Here is an 18,672-nt window from a genome sequence, read left to right as displayed (position 1 = left end):
GGTATTCTTAGTCTGGATTTATAATTGGGATAAAATAGGAGAATGAACAAAATAAAAACCTGGTGTTTCCCCTCAAGGAACTCACAGCATGGCTGGGAAGATAAATTTGTAAATAGACAATTAGGATACATTGTGACCACCACACCCAGACTAGAGAAGAATGGTGCTGAAGGGAAGGGTGATGAAGGACATTGTGGTGGAAGAAGCGTTATCTTACTAGAGAGTTCTACAATACAGGTCTAGGTAAAGAAAGTGGGAGAGAGTGAAGGGATGAAACACATTCCCCCTTAAAAAAATTTCTCTCTCTCTCTCTCTCTCTCTCTCTCTCTCTCTCTCTCTATATATATATATATATATATATATATATATATATATATATATATATAATATTTGAGTGGTTCTGTTAAGCCATGGACTCTTGAGTTCAGCTCAGGTCGTGATCTCAGGGTCATGAGATCAAGTCTCCCTCTCCTTCTGCTCCTTGCCCCATGCTTTCCCTTTCTCTCTAAAATAATAAATAAATCTTAAAACACACACACATGCGCACACACACACACACACACACACACACACACTGAGGAAATACAGCTATTTCGAGAAGGCTTTGGTACAATGTCTGAGCTTTGGAAAGACAAGACAGGATGCTAGAGAAAGGTACAAATGACCACATGAAGCCCTCATGCCACCCATGCAAGACTGAGGTGTGTGCCCCAATCCCTAGGAATTCATTCTCTCAGGAATTTCTCTTGAAAGAAGTATAGAGCTACTCAAGTATTTTAGGGAAGGAGGATGTAATAAAATTTAGGTTTAGGAATATGGCTTTGGCACTCTTGGAGAATAGATTGGACAGAAAGTCAGAGGAGATCTTCTGAAATAACCCAGGCAGACAGTTAGATGTTCTGAACTTATTAAGATAGTGGCTGTGGGAAGGAAGAAGGTCAGATTTCAGAAATATTTAGTGGAGATGGGGAGATATTTAGGAGGTGGCAGGAATAACTAAGCCTTGGTGAACAATTAGCTAGGTAAAGGCAAGAGAAAAAAAGAAATCAAGAACAAGCCCTACGTTTCAGGCTGTAGTAACAAGAATAAAGAAAAGGATGGAAAGGAAATAATAGGACTAGATGTGGGTGTGGAAGGAGGTTAGGTGTACGCCCTTTTCACTTAACCAGCTGCAAGGTCCTGGGCCAGTTTCTTAATCTCTCTGTTTACTCATTCTTAAAATGAGGATAACACTACCCATGTCTAAATTATGGTGAGAAATAACAATAGCTAATCCTTCTAAGCCCTTACCACGTACAAGGCACTTGTGTAAGTGTCTTACATGCAGTAACCCGCTTACTTTGAACAATTGGTTTATGAGGTAGGTACTCTTATTGTCCCCACTTTGAGGAGAAAGAAGAAACACAAAGAAGTTTTGCTAGCTGAGCCAGGGTCATGGAACTGGCAAGAGGCAGATCCAAATCTCAAACCTTTTCCATCTGACTACAGAGAGGGGGTTTCAACCGATAGTTTACAATGCCTCTCATTAAATACTAATCATTTTATATAATTATCATCAGAGTGGTTATAATTTCTGGTTTCACCGACAAGACAGAATTACCCACTGAGCCTATCCACTTGTCTAAGAAGTATTTGCAGAGTATTTGTAAGTACATAGTTTACTAAGCGCTCGGAGAGACTCGAGCATAGTAAGCGACAGACCTATCTTGGGGCTGCTTTCAGTTTAGTTCTGAATGTCAAATGCACATCATGAAACAGAACACGAGATTATGCTTTTAAAGGGTCAGATGCCTTCAACGTAAGACAGAAAACATTCACATGGAGACCCTGAGCAGCAGGCACTAGGGCCGTGGCACGTAGATTCGGGTCCTCTTCGACACATTGGTCAAACGATCAAGACTGAGAAGGTCACTTAGGAGGTGTTGACAGGGACCTTAGGAAAAACCCACCGACAAGGGTTCAGGGGACTGACACCCCAGTGTCCAGGCAACGGCATAAAAAGCCCATTTAACTTCTGTGGGTCTCGGAGTCCTCACTTGTAAAATTGGTCGATCTTGGCTTGAGACGATGCTAAGAACTCTTCCCACTTCTAATGTTTGCAGCTTTTGCTGTGAACAAATGTGAACGTTGCGAGAGCTGCCGAAAGTCGACTTCAGCTTTCACCCCTAGAGAAAAGGCCCAGCCTCATAGCTGTTGCTCTGCCATGGTAAATCATTAGTAAGTAGTTTTCTTTTCACAAAAGACCATTCAGCTCGTTTCAGTTGCTTTTATTTATTCTACAGGATGTCAGCCTCAGAAATGTTCTTGCGGTTACTATGTACAGAAGTTCTGTGGGGGAGAGTTTAGAGACAAACAAACAAAGTGGCATCTCTGTTACTCAAGAGGAATATCAATGGGGGGCAGAAGATGATGGGCAGAAGCATAGGAAGCTGCTGCAGTTTGCCCCTTAATACCAGGACGTCCCTGCTTCTCGCCTAATCTTTTCCTCCCTTCACCTGATAAAACAGAAGACATCACTGAGTTATTGTGACAGGAGTGCAGTAGAAGGACAATGACATAAGGAGTGCAATACCTGGAGGTTGGGCAAACCAAAGGAAGAAACCGGTGAGAGGCTCTCAGTGAGGTCACCAAGATATGCTGACCACGGGGTTGAGAGACCACAGATGATGACCATGCTTCCACCGCCAGCTGGTCGCTCCCTCTACCCCCAGGGAGGCTTTGGGGGTTCTGCGTGGCCAGGCCAGCCAACAGCAGCTACTATACTTGCTGTGGCTTCCCATGAAGTATGTGAGAAGCAGAGACATCATAATCTGTACCTGGGGCCGGGGTAGCAAACCTGAAGACGACCCCTGGGCCCTGAGTAGACGGACAGAACTAAGAGGTTTTCTCTAGCTTTTTCCAAAACGTGGCACAAGTAGTAAAGCCATCTCAGACACTGAGTGCAGAAGTAAGCACATCTCAGCTTTGCACGCCCACGGCAGAGCCAGGGAAGGGAGACGAAGAAATCAGTGGGATTAGGAGAAATAAAGGAGCTTCATGGACTTGACCCATCAGATCATCATCAGTGTGAGCTTACACACTTAGTGTCGTGTGAATTAGACAATATTTGTGTATTACATTCCATAATTACATTTGTAATACATGATCTGCCCTGCATTACAAAATAACAACCAAAACAAAAACCCAGTCATGCTGGGAAGGGCCGGAGGGTGGTGCGCACACCCTATGCAACGACCTTCCTAAGGATGTCGCACACAAAGCATTGCACAGATCTATCACTTTATGGTAGGGGTTTATATTAGTTTGGAGATCTTTTAAAAGAGCACTCTGCCTAAGAGATGCATTTAAGTGATGAAAACTTTTTGAAATTTTAGTCAGAGCACTTAGTGGAAGGTGAATGCTCTGGGTTAGAAAACATTTAGACATCAGAAGTTTGGATAAATGAGTAAGACCGAGCTATTGAGCACTTACTATGTGTCAGGCCCTGGGCAGTGCTGATGCTCAGGTACAAATGACCCCTGCCTTCAGGGAGCTCACAGCCCAGCCAAAGGGCCGACCCAAGGGAGTGGGAAGGTCTGTGAGCAGTGCCCTTATCACCATCCAGGACACTTATCACCATCCAGGACACTTATCACCATCCAGGACACTTATCACAGCCTGTGTCCTCCATGGTAATTGCCTGTCCACGTGGCTGCCTAGGTCTAACTTTGACCAAGAGGCTCTTTTAAGATGTTATTTATTTATTCATGAGAGACACACAGAGAGAGGCAGAGACACGGGCAGAGGGAGAAGCAGGCTCCCGGCGGGGACCCAATGGGGGACTCGATCCCAGGACACCAGGGTCACGCTCTGAGTCAGAGGCAGACACTTAACCACTGAGCCACACAGGTGCCCCCTGACCAAGAAGATCTTAAATGAATGAGGCTCCTAGAAACTAGCAGTTTCCATAGAAACTAGACGTCTTTCCCTTCCCCACCAGGAGAGCGAGCTACAATTTAGATTAGTATTTATTCCCCACTTCAAACTAAACAGTTCAACACAAAGTAATCTTAAGGAGCTATTAAGCGCAGTTTAGAGTGTGTACCCCTTTGTGTTGCCGTATTCTGGAGGAGTTTCTGTGTGTTCTGTTAACACTTTAAGAATGGCTGGCTTATTTGTAGGGGCAGGAAGCTAAGAGTGGGCAAAGGAAGCAACTCTGCCCCGCATCTCCCTTCTGGTTCTGTAAAGGGAACAGCCACCCATCCAGCACATCTTCTTCAGGGCATAGATGGTCCATTACAGGGTCAGTTTGTGGGCACCCATGGGGAATAAATACTATTCCCATGATCAGTGGGATTAGTATTTAAATCAAAACCCATGATTTTGTCCACAAAATCATCCCATGGCTCTATCATTTACAAAGTTTTTAAAAAAAAAAAAAAAAAAAAAAAAAAAAAACACTTTCATCAAAAGATTTCATTCCATATAAACAAAATGTAGAAGCACCACCTCGGGGTGTGGGGAGAACAAGCACCTGAAAAAAAGATCCTGGATCTGTAGAACTCTCTAGCACAACATTATTAGCCACTTTCACCAGAGCCTACAACGTGTCTGACACATAGTAAATGCTCACATAAAGATTTTAACAAATGCATCAGGGAATAACTGACTCTGAAAAATAGTTGATTCCATCAGGTTTGCTGTTGTAGGGCTCACCCTTAGAGTCAGAATAACTGCCGCTCACTTAACTACAAATTTAGGCCTGTTCTAAAAAGATACCACCGTGTTTAGGGTCTATGCTGTGGGGCCACTGCAGTGAATAAATGACCTATTATTACTTCACTTCGAAAACTTCTTACATTGCAGCGCAAGAAGGACACTTTAACTGGCCTCTGTGACATTTCAAATAGAAGAATAAGGAAATTCCAAAACAGGACAACATGAGTCTCCACGCGACTCTCGATTGGACCAGGTTCTTAATTTTTTTGAACTATGACACGACCGCTACTATGCTTTTTGATTTCCTAAAAATTAAAGTGGGAGAACCATAACATTTATATTTGGAAGATTTTAAGGAGAAAAACAACATTAAGCGATGAAGCTAATAGCTCTTTGTTTTGTCTTTTTAAAGCATCGCTTTTATTCCACGTTTGAACTTCGGAAGCACTGAAGGAAGAACAATGCTTTTCTATTTGGGGACACTCTGGACTGCTTAGTGAATGGAGCCAAGCTATTGGCTATGCCCCTCAATAATGCTCGCCAATTTCCTGTCATTTCCTCTTTCAGATAATAGTGTTTGTGTGACAAAGGTCTCTGGGTCGATTTCAAAACATTTTCAATAATTTAACAATGGACCACCAAGCACCTCCTATAAAGTGTTACTCAATTTCCACACAGCTAAATTGGTCAGAAGGCACAGATCAGAATGCACCTTACCAATCTTCACAAAGAAATGGCTAGAAAGTTCACTGGGAAACCAGGGGCGGCTGACTCATTGCCTTTTGTGAAAGAAGAAAGTATTTAGTGGCTGAACGTATTTCTGCACTTTGCTACAATACAGCAAAGAGTAAAACCAATTATTTACAAATCTATGTGTTTTTTTTTTTTTTAATATTCTCTGTGCACTTAGGCTAGTTTTAGACTGTTTCCTTTCTCCTGATGAACAGTTCATTATTTGTGATGGAGAGAATCACTATTAACGCAGCATAACTTAGGATTCCAGGAACCGGATGAAAAAACAGGGTCGCTTCACCTGCAGTACCTCCCCCTTCCTCACTCCAGGCCACTTCTTTTAGGCTGTGGTCAAGTGGTGAAGCACTTTGCAGTCTTTCATCCAAAGAGCAATCAAAAACATAGACAATGGACCAATAAAATATATCTTCCTTTTTGTTCATTTTAAGGCATTTTTTAAAATTTCTGAATCCTATGAAGCTTAGTTTATAAATACTAGGAATATTAAATTCCTTAGTGAATAATCTAAACTAGCCATTTGTGCTAAAAGCAAAATTAGCCATAGTCACAGTAACATCAATAGATTATTATGTAAATAAAAAAAAATAGATTATTATGTATTTCTTCACCCTAAGAAAAACACATTATTTCATTTAATTGGGCTACTCTGCAGGCTTATATAGTCTCTACCACTGATTTGTTAACCATGCTAAAGCCCCTCTTTTCTTTTTTTTCTTTTTTCTTTCTTTTTTATTTATTTATTTATTTTTTTTTTTGCCGGCCAGTGACTCTTCAGAGTTCAGGAGCTTACCTTTTCCCAGGTGAAAACTGTTTTATTATCCTCAGGTGTTTGCTTTCTTTCTTAAACCCTCAGAGCAGTTAGCTGCAAAGTTGTCATTGTCCTTTACAAAAGGATCTGATTCCAAATAATTAGTGTTTGTGTTGTACATCATTTGAAAATATTTCTCCTTTTTTCCTTGCCAGGATTACAGGAGTCTCATGTATTGCCCTACAAATCCCACTTCCATTACTTAGTCAGGTGTACCTGAGAACAGGACAGGTTGCCTATTTCTCTTCATGTGATCCAGGTCCCACCTGAGCTGTGGGTTCTCACACGCGGAATGAACAATCTAACACTTCTGTAAGCATCAGTTCAGAATGCTATCCCCAGAATTCAGCACAGCTCCAAGCCACCATTTCTCCAAAGAATAAAAGGGAATGATCTTTAAAGGTAAAGAATTGTACCCAATTCTTTTCAAGACTTATAAGTTAACATGCGGAGGGGGGGCGGTGATTTTTAAATCAGAATCTGGTTTGATCTCTGAGTAGGTCCTTAGGTTTCCGTTCTGCTTAAGTCACTCCTCTATCATTCTTCAGTGTCTTCTGACCTGATACAGCCACGCTACAAAACACCCCAAGTAACAAAGTTCTGCTATGGGACAAAACCTCCTCCTTCCAAAGTAAGATATCTGGTGCCCACAGTCAGTGCAATTTAAATGATCTCTCGGGATCAATAAGTATACATATGGAAAGATTTTTTTTCCTTCTAAATCAGTTTGTAAGAGGATCGGGTCTTTTAAATTATTTCTTAAATAAACTTGTTAGTCTTGACAACGTGCCAAAAAAACATTTTCAGAGTCCCATGAACAAAGGTCATTCAGCTTCTAGTCTCATTTAAAAAAAAAAAAAGTTTTCGGTTTGGAAGAGAAAAATTTAATTGGTCAGATTTTTAGAGTGTCCTTTTCAAAAGAATATTTTTTTTAAAGCCTGGAAGAAGGCACACAGAAACTTAAATAAGATAACTCAGACACTGAGGGGGGGCACTTGATAGGATGAGCACTGGGTGTTATTCTATATGTTGGCAAATTGAACACCAATAAAAAATAAATTTATTTAAAAAAAGATAACTCAGACTAGATTGGGACAAGTCATATTAACTTAGAGAGCCTGAAGGAATAAGATATCCAGTAAAATTATACTTTTTGAAATGAGGAATTTACATTTTCTCATACTTTCTAAGTCAAAGCCACGAAAATGTGTAAATGGAAATTTCATAAGATGAATTTGGAGACTAGTGGAGATGTTAAATTTAAGTGTCAAGCATCTTTTTCTTCATCTATTTAGTTGAAAGCTTACAAATGTTAGAAGAAGCATCATAGACTAAATTATCACAACAGATAGTATTATCTTCCCAAAGAGTTAAAAATAATTATTAATATTTACTAGATGATAGCCCATCAACAACAAAGACCCTTATAGCCACACCCCTAAACAAAAATCGTTTTGCTCACCAACTTCTGGAGGAGCTTGCTTGCCTAGATGTGGGATCTGAAGTCTGGCTGCAGAGAGACTGTTGTAGGAGGAGACACAGAAAATAAACACATGATTTCCACAGCACAGCAGCTGAGAACTCAAAAATGAGGCACGGGGTCTTGACCATTCATCTGTCTTTAAGGTTATCCTGACATCTGAAAGCCATTGACGTCCTGAGCCTTCCAGCACTCCAGGCGCATGCCTAATACAAGATAAATATAGATCCCTGACACCTGAGCCAGATGGAATGGAAGTTAACTTGAAAAAAATCTCATTCATTTTGTGCCTCAGTTGAGGAAAATAAAACCTTTAATCCTTTTCCTGTTAAAACCTTTAATGCCTCTTAAAAAGTTTCTGTGCTTATGAAACATGAAATTTGAAATGATCACTATTAATCTATTTGCTTCTCTCCATAATTACCATTTGTTGTGACAGCAAGAGAGGCTCAAATTCTCCTTTCTTGGTTAAGTAAAAAAGACACATAACAGTGAATGTTAATTATCTACTCAACTTTTTTAAAAGTAACTTTTGCAGGTGAATCCTTAAATGTGAGTATTTATTTGGTAAACTTTCTCGTATCCTCTCTCTTATATTGTGAAGGAGCAATTTGGCCCTTTATTCTGTGCCTCAATTAGTGAGGAAGAAAGTGTTGTGCATTGCCAGGTACTTTGGTTTCAGTTCATCTCTTGTCATAGCTGTATAATGTAGTGGATTTAAGTTGAATTTTGCTTAGTGCAATTAGGAAACATATAAATGAGGTTACCTTTGGCCTACGAAGCTATGATTAAAGTTATTTCTTTGAAGATATAATGGCAAAATTTCTAACAATAAATCACTTTCTAGGATTCATAATTTAAGAATCTCTATCTTAGAATAAAGTGAACGGAGGAACTAGAAAAGTCACACTGCTCTCATGAGATTTTGAGGCATTAAATACTTTTAGTAAATAGTAGGTTTTGCTACATGCTATTAAAGAAAAATAATGGATTTGGGGTTACCACTTTGCAAATGAAGCTGATCTGTAACTAGTAGTACCTATCATCCCAGAAAGGAGAATGGTTCTTTTATCAGATTCCTAAAACCAGTATTTTTGTATTTTAATCATAAGTCCCATGTGTGGGGCCACGTCTGTATTCTTGGCACTTTGCTAAGTACATATCATATAATCTCATTTTCTTTTCCTAATCCAAAAATATCCTTTCAAATCAAGTTAATATTTTTAGGTCCAATTTTGCAGAAAAGAAACCTAGAACTTAAAAGGGTAAATATTGACAATGGACTATGGCTAATAAGTGGCTCATATGAGAGTCTAACTCATACGATTTTGACTGAAAGCATATTCCTTTCTTATCATACAATATAGTTACAGATTAAAAATGAGTTTCCTCCATGCTTTATCTGTATCACCTTAGCCACCCTATGAGTAATTCTAAGGCTTCTTTAAATTTTTTATTTTAAAACAAAGTTAGGAAAGTACAGAAATGGTCCCTGTGGAGTATTGCTATGACACCAGGAAATCCCCAAAAGCATTATGTCCCCAGCACAAAGAAAAGATAAATCTGTAAGGCACAATTCTAGCCATATATATTTCTCATATCTTTTATTTATGTTTTTCAACTTGTCCTCATTAATTTATATAAGCAGAGTTTGACCTGCCAAAGCCTGCAGGGTAGGGCCCGATGGCCACTTCACAGCCATAATAGCAGGTCTGGCAGTTGGAGGTTGCAAGACCAGCATAAAGGAGGAATATCCACGTGGCAGAGAGTCAGCCAGTGAGGTTAGGAGGTTTTGCATGAGGAGTGGGGGCGGGGCGGGGGAGGGGGAAGGTGGTGTCACATTTTCCACTATCATAGAATGTGACCCTATTCATTTAAAAAAAGTATTGTTCCATGTGTGTAAAAGGTTTTTCTATTACTTGAACTTATTAATAAAATATTTCATTAAAAAACTGAGAAGACAAACTTTGGTGAACTATCACACATATTTTCCATGAATCACAATGAATATCATAGGGGGCACCTGGGTGGCTCAGCGGTTGAGTGTCTGCCTTCGGCTTGGGGCGTGATCCTGGGGTCCTGGGATCGAGTCCCACATCGGGCTCCCTGCAGGGAGCCTGCTTCTCCCTCTGCCTGTGTCTCTGCCTCTCTCTCAGTGTCTCTCATGAATCAGTAAATAAAATCTTTAAAAAAAAAAAAAAAAGAATGCCTCCAACACTAAGCACCATTGTCTTTGAATATGGATTATGTCTTATAAATAAGAATAGGAAATTTTGAATTTCCTTTCCATGAATTACATATTCATTGTCATTAAATTGTTCACTCCCTGCTAGGCACCAATTTATAAGCAATGGGTGGTGAGGGCGAGGAAAGAATAGTGGTATATTGAGTTTAAAAAAATAAAAAGACTGCGTACATCTGATAGGCTCAGTTGGTAGAGCATGTGACTCTACATTGGGTTCAAGCCCCACATTGAGTATGGAGCCTACTTAAAGTTAAAATTTTAAAAAGATCATAGCTCTGGGACAACGAACTAGGACAACACCTCTGACGCCTTCATCCAGAGAATCGTCAGAAACTTTCTTCACCAACTATCTTCAAAATTCAACATTTCACCACAGAATGTCAGTTAAACCCACGATTCCCCCCCATCAGTCATCTTTCAAGTGTCGATGAGCCTAAATTTTTGAACCAGACAAAACCAAAACATCTGAGTTTTGTTGCCCACCAAATGGCAGAAATTTAAGGTGTTCAAGTTGAACCAATAATCCCGCTGTTAATAGCAGCTGTTGCTAGCTGTTGATAGACTGTTCCTCACAACATGCTATTATGGAATTTCCCATTTTTTTTGGTGAAGATCTCTTTTCAAAACAAGCAGTTCATCTGTACATATGCAAAACATCATCAATAGAGTGGCATGAGTAGTAGTCACGTTTTCTGTCCTTCCCAACACCTTCCCAATACCTCCTCTCTTTGAGGCCTCCAGGGTGCCAGTCTTCTTCCAGGTATCTTTCTTCTTCATCCCAACAGCCTTCATCAAGTATTAGTAACAGGATTGCTATCACCCTTAAGCATGCCATGATATACACATTTAGGACTTTCAAATGAACAATATGCTTGAAAAAAATTCTCTTCAGAGAAATTCAAATTAAAGATCTGTCCCTTATTTTATATTTCTGTCCACTGTGTAAGAGTTAACATGAAGTGCTTTTGAATTCCTGGCTCTGTAACATAACAGGGAAGGAATAGTTTGTGGCTTGTTGGGAAATGTTGGCATAAGCCCCTGTACACACTTGAAAACAATGAGAATATTCACCAAGATACTTCAACACATTAACCTTGCTACCTTGTTTTTAGGAAAAACATATTTGGAAAACGCCCTTGGATTATTATCAGCTTGCTTAAAGTGTATATTCAGGATCTGAAAGACATTTTGGGGTTTCTTTGTAACAGATTCTATTCACAGACTCCTCTTACCAGAATTTTCTGTTTGTTTCTCTATTTTCCCATGTTAGCATGGAATAAATAATTTTACTCAAAAGCTTCTTCATAAGGAGCATTTTCCTCAGTAGGGCTGTGACAAAGGTTTGCTAGTAATCTTCTCTTAATTTGCTCTCCTCAAATCTATATGTGTGTGAAATGCCTTTATTCTGAACATTCATTTAAGGTAAAGTTTTTCTTACCATTTATTCTCAAAACTGACTCTATGAGAGAATTCTAGCTCTGTTTGTTATTCAAAAGTAATGATGATAGATGGAAATCTATGCTATCAAAAATAATCTAATAGAGTAGTTCTTTTTGCTTTAAGTCTTTGAAGCCTCAAATTATTGCTAGATTTCATATCCTTACTTTTATCTCCCCTCTAATGTCATCTTCATTAGTCATAAAAGCTTTACTAAGAATTTGCATGAAACATGATAGCCCCAAAGCAGCATTCTTCCCTTTTAAGTTGGATGGGTGGTCATTTATTCATTTATTAATTCAAAGCAAGATGTATTGAAATTCTGTTTTTGTGTACAGGATTGTGCTACTCCTTTGGGGAAAAATGCTTAATTAAGAGCCAGAGTTTGTGCTCTTCAGTATCTTATTGTTTAATGAAGGAAGACAAGCACCACTTAACAAATCCTAATGTGTTACAATAAACTGGGATAAATAATGAAAGAACGTGTCATTGTGATAAGCTAACCTGAATGATCAGAGAGGTTTCTCTAATACATATGTGTGTATGTATGTATATATATATATATATTTATATGTGAGATCATATATGTATATCTGTATATAAATTATAAGCATTTTTATGTATATCTGTGTGGATATGGAATATATCTATATATAGTTGTATATATAAATACACAATATATAAGGAAGCATATATATATATATAGAGAGAGAGAGAGAGAGAGAGAGATCAAAGCCTCTCTGATCTCAAGCTTATCTTATATAAAGTGTAACATTCCTTTTCAATATATTCCAGTTTATCTCAGTGTATGATTATATATTATGATTTCTTAAATAATCCCTGGCTGTCTTCATAAAACAACAAGATACTTGGGAGCACAAACTTTGACTTTATTTACTATTTTTAGTTACCATTTATTTTACAGGCACATGCTAATATCTAAGAGTGAGTAGGTTTTAAGAGGCAAAGAATTAGGAAAGCATTCAAAGGTAAGAAGCCAGCACTCTAAGCAGCCTGCCATGGACAGGAAGGAGCACCAAAGATTCAAGTAACTGCAAGCAGAAAGCAGAAGGCCAATGTGGCTGGATGAGAGGATAGGGAAGAGTAACAGAAGAATTAGGGAAGAGCCAGGCACCAGAGACATTTGCAGAGACATCCTAAGAACAATGGGGAGCCTTCAAAGAATTTTAATCAAGAGAGATACATGATTGAATCTAAATTACATTGGAAAAAACATACTCTGATAGCAACATGGCTCCTGGGATTGAAGAGAGGTAAGAATGGATGTGGTAAAACCAGCTAACTTGAATGGTAGCTTGACCTAAAATAAATGTAAAAAAAAATGGAGGAAAAAAACCCACATGGATTTACCAAAAAAATATTTAGAAGGTAAAATCAACAGATTTTGGTGGTGGTTGTGATTGTGGTGTATGAGGAAGGAGGAAGAAGAAAAATTAATTGAGGAAGTCAATTATTGAAGCTATTCCAAAAATTACACCCTAACATGAACACTTACTCTTCAGATAACACGAGAGAATTCATCTAGCTCAGTGCTTGGCACAGAACTTATGCTGAAACATTCTTCAGATGAAAGATTTCTCGGAGAAATGAATAGGTGAGTGAGTGGAATTAAGTACGTTGCAAACAGGAGTGAACAGTTATGTTGTGACATCATATACCTCTTTTTTGTTTGTTTTATTATAGGCAGTTTTCTCAAAGCCATCACAAGGGGAATCATAACACAGCAAGTGACACTTCAGAGACCAAGGGATTGTTAATTCTCACAGAAGAAAGAACAGGAAACCCTGAAAGAACCCAGTGCTAAAAGGAAAGAAATTTTGACTTAGAGAAACTGTGCAAGAGTCTTGCACACATGTAGCTATGTGTATAGAACTTGTAATCTAATGGAAACTTAGGTCCCCTTGGACCAAGAGCAAATAATATCCACAGAACATAAAGTCCTCCTTCCAACACAACAAAACAACAGGCTGGTAGCCAATTACGATAACAGCCAAGCAGATGTCCCACTGGTTTTTAAAACCAGACACAGAGCCTTGGTTTATTATAATTATTACTTCCACGTTGAGCACTTTCTGTTTATAATATTTTGCTTTTATGTTATCACATAATAATCAGCTAACAATCAGGCAAATCTTAGTACTTTATTGGTGAGTGATTGTACAAAGTAGTATCTAGTGCTCTCTCCTTTTTCCTTTAAGAGAAATGAGAAGAAGACTAAGTAGGAAATCCCGAAGTCAATTAAAAGATTCTAACAAAGTTCTAGAATTAAGACCTCCAGTCTGTCATACTTTGCATATGATTCCTTTTTTTGCTGCATTTTTTTTTTCATCTAAAGATCAGACATCCATTTTCTTGGCTGTCCTTGTCCCATCCATTTTTGGGTTTCCCTTGCTCTGTCTAGATTCTCATAGGCATCTATGAAGGTCTAGACCTATCTCTTCTTTTCCTCCAATATTTTCTTTTCCTTGGCAACCTATCCTACTCTGGCTTAATTTGGCACTCATGCAGTTAATCCCCAAATCTCTTTTTTTCCCCTTAACTTCTATCCTACTAGTAAATTTACTTAGCATTTTTGAGAACTCTCTATACACTAATAAAGTGTATGTATTATATATTTTAAAAAAATTTGGTATAAAACTGATATTTACTACTTCACAAATTTATTTTTATCGTTTGAAAGATTTTATTTATTTGTTCACGAGAGACACACAGAGAGAGGCAGAGACAAAGGCAGAGGGAGAAGCAGGGTCCATGCACGGAGCCCGACGTGGGACTCGATCCCGGGTCTCCAGGATCACACCCTGGGCTGAAGGCAGGTGTAAAGTGGGGACACCTGTGGGGGGCCTGATGTGGGACTCCATCCCCGGACTCCAGGATCATGCTCTGAGCTAAAGGCAGTCGCTCAACCGCTGAGCCACCCAGGTGTCCCCACTTCACAAATTTAAATAGAAGTTTAGTAAAATTAGAGAGCTTCAGATGGAGATATTTGGGTCCAGCTCTCCAGGGATCCAGCTCTCAAGCTGGGAGACACTGCTATGTTTGACTCCCTGTGATATAATTTCATCTCCTGCTTCTGTGGACATCTCTACCCTGCTGCCTTCAACACTCATCTCTGCATCCTTGTCTCTGAGACTGTGTTCCCAACCTCTGCACTGTTCTATCACTGTGCTTTCCCTCACTCAGCCTGAAACTGTGTCCCATGCACCCAGTCATCTTCCAATTCCTAATAATTCTAACTCTACCATGAATCTTCTATTTGTCTTCTGTGTTTTATTTTTGCTGTCACTAAGTCAGATTTGGATCCAACCTACCTTGTCCACTGCCATGATCTCCTAATTGATTTTCCTGCATGCAGAATTACTCCCTTCTCATTTATCCTTCCCACTGCTTGCAGATTAATCTTCCAAAACCACAAATTAGCTTTTATGACTTATCTATTTAAAATAAAACATTAATTGTACCCATTGCCCAGAGAATGGACTTTAATTCCTTAGACCACTGTTGAAGGCCCTCATCTGTCATTTTTATTCCTGTGTGAAGTCTCTTCTTCAGTGATATGGTCCCTGCATTCTCACTTTGCATTTCCCACTGCTTCAAATATATCCTCTGTGTAAAATTCTCAATGCTTTACCTAAATGTTATTCTTCAAATTCAATAATTCTTTAACATGGTGTGTACACTGGAAGCTTTAAGAAACATAATGTGCTCAATTTCCATCCCAGACAAATTAAATCAGAATTAATGGATACTTCCATGTTTAAAAATGACTGTTAATGCTGCCATTAGCCCATATGGTTACATTGTGCAAATGAAAGGAATTACTTCTTCAAGATACTCTGCTATACTCTGTGAGAAAGTTGCCATATATTTACATTTATTTTTATTATATATCTTATACTATATTACTATAAGTTATAATATAAATTATATATAATTTATCACACATACAGTACAAATGGCACTCCTTAGTATTATTCAGTGGACAGCAAGCATTACTATATTTAGCAGCCCACAGTAGTCCTGCCTCAAAATTCAATGAAAATCTCTCCTCTTCATCTTGTCTTTGTCAATTCCCCCTAGTGTGAGCTTCTCTTATATTGACATCCCATAGAATTATACGTGAGGCTTTCCTTCCCTGTAAACTTAAAATCTTATTTTATCATACTTAGCATACCTATTTAATCTCTTTGATGACATTGGGAGCTTTTTTTTTTTAATTTAACTTAATCCACAGTCCCTAGATACTAACCAATTGTTTAGTAAAGGGATTTACTATGAATCATAGTTTTAGAAAGAAAGATCTCTGACAGGCAAATGGTTTTACTCGCCTCCCCTTTTTTATTGTATCTGTTTTCTAAAAGTTATTTAAAACAATAGACAACATAAAATCCATGAAGACATGAAATAAATAACAATCACGAAGGAAGGGAGACGGATTTATTTCAAAACCCTACCTGAGGAATGTTAGTTCACTCAAAGCCAAGATTACTGTCTCCTGGCAGCCAGGCCCACAAGGGAACTCTGACATATGTCAAAGCTCTCATCATAAAAGAAAACTCAGCAGTCCTTCAGAAGACCTCAAACTTCATGTACTCTAAGTTAACTTAATTAAGTAGTTCTTTAGGTCTGTGGTCTGATCTGTGATCAAGTGATCTTTGATGTTTTTATTGTAACTGCTTTAGGGTATCACAAACTGTGCTGTATAGAACACCAAACGTAATTGATAAATGCTGTGTGTGTTCTGACTGCTTCATTGGCCAGCTTTTTCTGATTTCTTTCCCTCTCAGGGTCCTTCCTATTCCCTGAAACACAACAATATTGAAATTAGGCTGGTTAATAACCCTATTCATAAGCACAGATTTCAAGATACACTACAAAGCTATAGTAATCAAAACAGTATGGTATTGTCACAAAAATAGACATAGATCAATGTGACAGGAAAGAGAGCCCAGAAATAGACCCCCACTGAAAAGGCCAAATAATCTACAATGAAATAGGGAAGATCTACAATGGGGGAAAAGATAGTCTTTTCAACACATAGTGTTGAGAAAACTGGACAGCTACACGCAAAAAACTGAAACTGGACCACTTTTTTACACGTACACAAAAAACAAACTCAAAATGAATTAAAGACCTAAATGTGAAATGTGAAACTGCAGAACTTCTAAAAGAAAAATAGGCAGTAATCTCTTAGGCAAGAACTTTAACAACGTATTTATGGATAAATGTCTCATCAGGCAAGGAAAACAAAGGCAAAAATAAAGTATTGGGACTACTTCAAAATAAAAAGCCCTTGCATAGCAAAGGATACCATCATCAACAACAAAAAGGCAACCCAGTGAAGGAGAGAAGTTATTTGCAAATGATATACCCAATAAGGGGTTAACATCTAAAATGTGTAAATAACCTGCACAACACCCAAAAACCAATAAGTCTTATTAAAAAATGGGCAGAATACCTGAATAAACATTCTTTCAAAGAAGACACACAGATGGCCAACAGACAACATTAATAATGCTCAACATACTAATCATCAGGGAAATGCAAACCAAAACCACAATGAGATGTCACCTCCCACCTGTTAGAATGGCTGGCATCAAAAAGACAAGAAATAATAAGTGTTGGTGAGGATGTGGGGAAATGGGAACCCTTGGGCACTGTTGCTGGGAATGTAAATTGGTGAAACCACTGTGGAAACAGTATTGAGACGTCTCAAAAAATTAAAAATCGGGACGCCTGGGTGGCGCAGCAGTTTAGTGCCAACTTCAGCCCAGGGCCTGATCCTGGAATCCTGGGATCGAGTCCCACGTCGGGCTCCCTGCATGGAGCCTGCTTCTCTCTCTGCCTCTCATGAATAAATAAATAAAACCTTTAAAAATATTGTCTTAAACCAAAACCTAATCCAAAGCAATGTTCTAACTCTCTTTAATTTCCTGAAGAAGCTGCAGAAGAAAAGTTTGAAGCTAGCAGAAGTTGGTTTTTTGAGGTTTAAGGAAAGAAGCCATCTATCTCCATATCATAAAGGCACAAGGTGAGCAAGTGCTGATATAAAAACTGCGGCAAGTTATCTAGAAGATCTAACTAAAATAATTAAGGTAGCTACACTAAACTACAGATTTTTAACGTGGACAGAACAACCTTATGTTAGAGGATGCCAGGTAGGACTTCCATAGGTAGGGAAAGGTCAATGCCTGCCTTCAAAACTTCAGAGGACAGAGCCTGACTCTCTTGTTAGGGGCTAATGCAGCTGGTGGCTTTAAGTTGAAGCCAATGCTCCTTGACCATTCTGAAAACCCCAGGCCCTCAAGAATTATGTGAAATCTTTGCTGTGCTCTATCAGTGGAACAACAGAGCCTGGGTGACAGCACATCTGCTTATAACATGGTTCACTGAATATTTGAAGCCCACTCTTGAGACCTCCTACACAGGGGATCCCTGGATGGCTCAGTGGTTTAGTGCCTGCCTTTGGCCCAGGACATGATCCTGGAGGCCTGGGATTGAGTGCCATGTCGGGCGTCCTGCATGGAGCCTGCTTCTCCCTCTGCCTGTCTCTCTCTCTCTCTGTTTCTCATGAATAAATAAGTAAAAAATATATATATTTTTAAAAGAGACCTCCTACACAGAAAAAAAAAAAAAAGATTCCTTTCAAAATATTCCTGTTCATTGACAAGAGCTCTGATGAAGGTGGACAATGAGATTAATATTTCCGTGCCTGATAACACAATATCCATTCTGCAGCCTATAGATTAAGGAGAAATTTTGAACTCCAGGTCTCATTACTGAGGAAGAAATACATTTTGTAAGGCTATAGCTGCCATGGACAGTGGTTTCTTCAATTGACCTGGGCAAGATAAATGGAAAACCTCCTAGAAACAATTCACCATTCTAGATGCCAAGAAGAACATTCACGATTCATGGGAAGAGGTCAAAATATCAACCTGAGCAGGAATTTGGAAGAGGTTGATTACAACCCTCATGGATGACTTTGAAGGGTCAAGACTTCAGTGGAGAAAGTAACTGCCGATGAGGTGGAAATAGCAAGAGAAGTAAAGTAAGAAGTGGAGCCTAGAGCAGTCACTGACTGGCTGCTATCTCAGGGTAGAAGTTGAACAGATAAGGAGTTGCTTCTTCTGTATGAGGAAAGAAAGTGGTTTCTTGAGATATAATTTATGCTGGTGAAGATTTGAAATGACCGCAAAGGAGTTAGAATATTACAGAAATGTATTTTAT

At 38.8% G+C, this 18,672-nt stretch overlaps 1 protein-coding gene across 7 annotated transcripts in view; it reads right to left on the bottom strand.

The window, feature by feature from the left end:
• CD36 (CD36 molecule) overlaps window positions 1–7,955 on the bottom strand; it is a 76,103-nt gene extending 68,148 nt beyond the window's left edge. For 4 of the 7 annotated variants that reach the window (XM_049096665.1, XM_049096666.1, XM_049096669.1 and 1 more), the window contains exon 1: window positions 7,722–7,914. The gene's annotated coding sequence lies outside the window, so the exon portion shown is untranslated. Of the gene's footprint in view, window positions 1–7,721 lie in introns of all 7 variants that reach the window. The other 3 variants (XM_025449274.3, XM_035701403.2, XM_049096668.1) reach the window with 3 other exon arrangements.
• Between the last annotated feature and the right edge of the window lie 10,717 nt (window positions 7,956–18,672).

Source organism: Canis lupus, chromosome 18, assembly GCF_003254725.2.
Source record: "Canis lupus dingo isolate Sandy chromosome 18, ASM325472v2, whole genome shotgun sequence".
NCBI classification, from domain to species: domain Eukaryota; kingdom Metazoa; phylum Chordata; class Mammalia; order Carnivora; family Canidae; genus Canis; species Canis lupus.
This window is presented reverse-complemented; position numbering and strand designations above follow the sequence as displayed.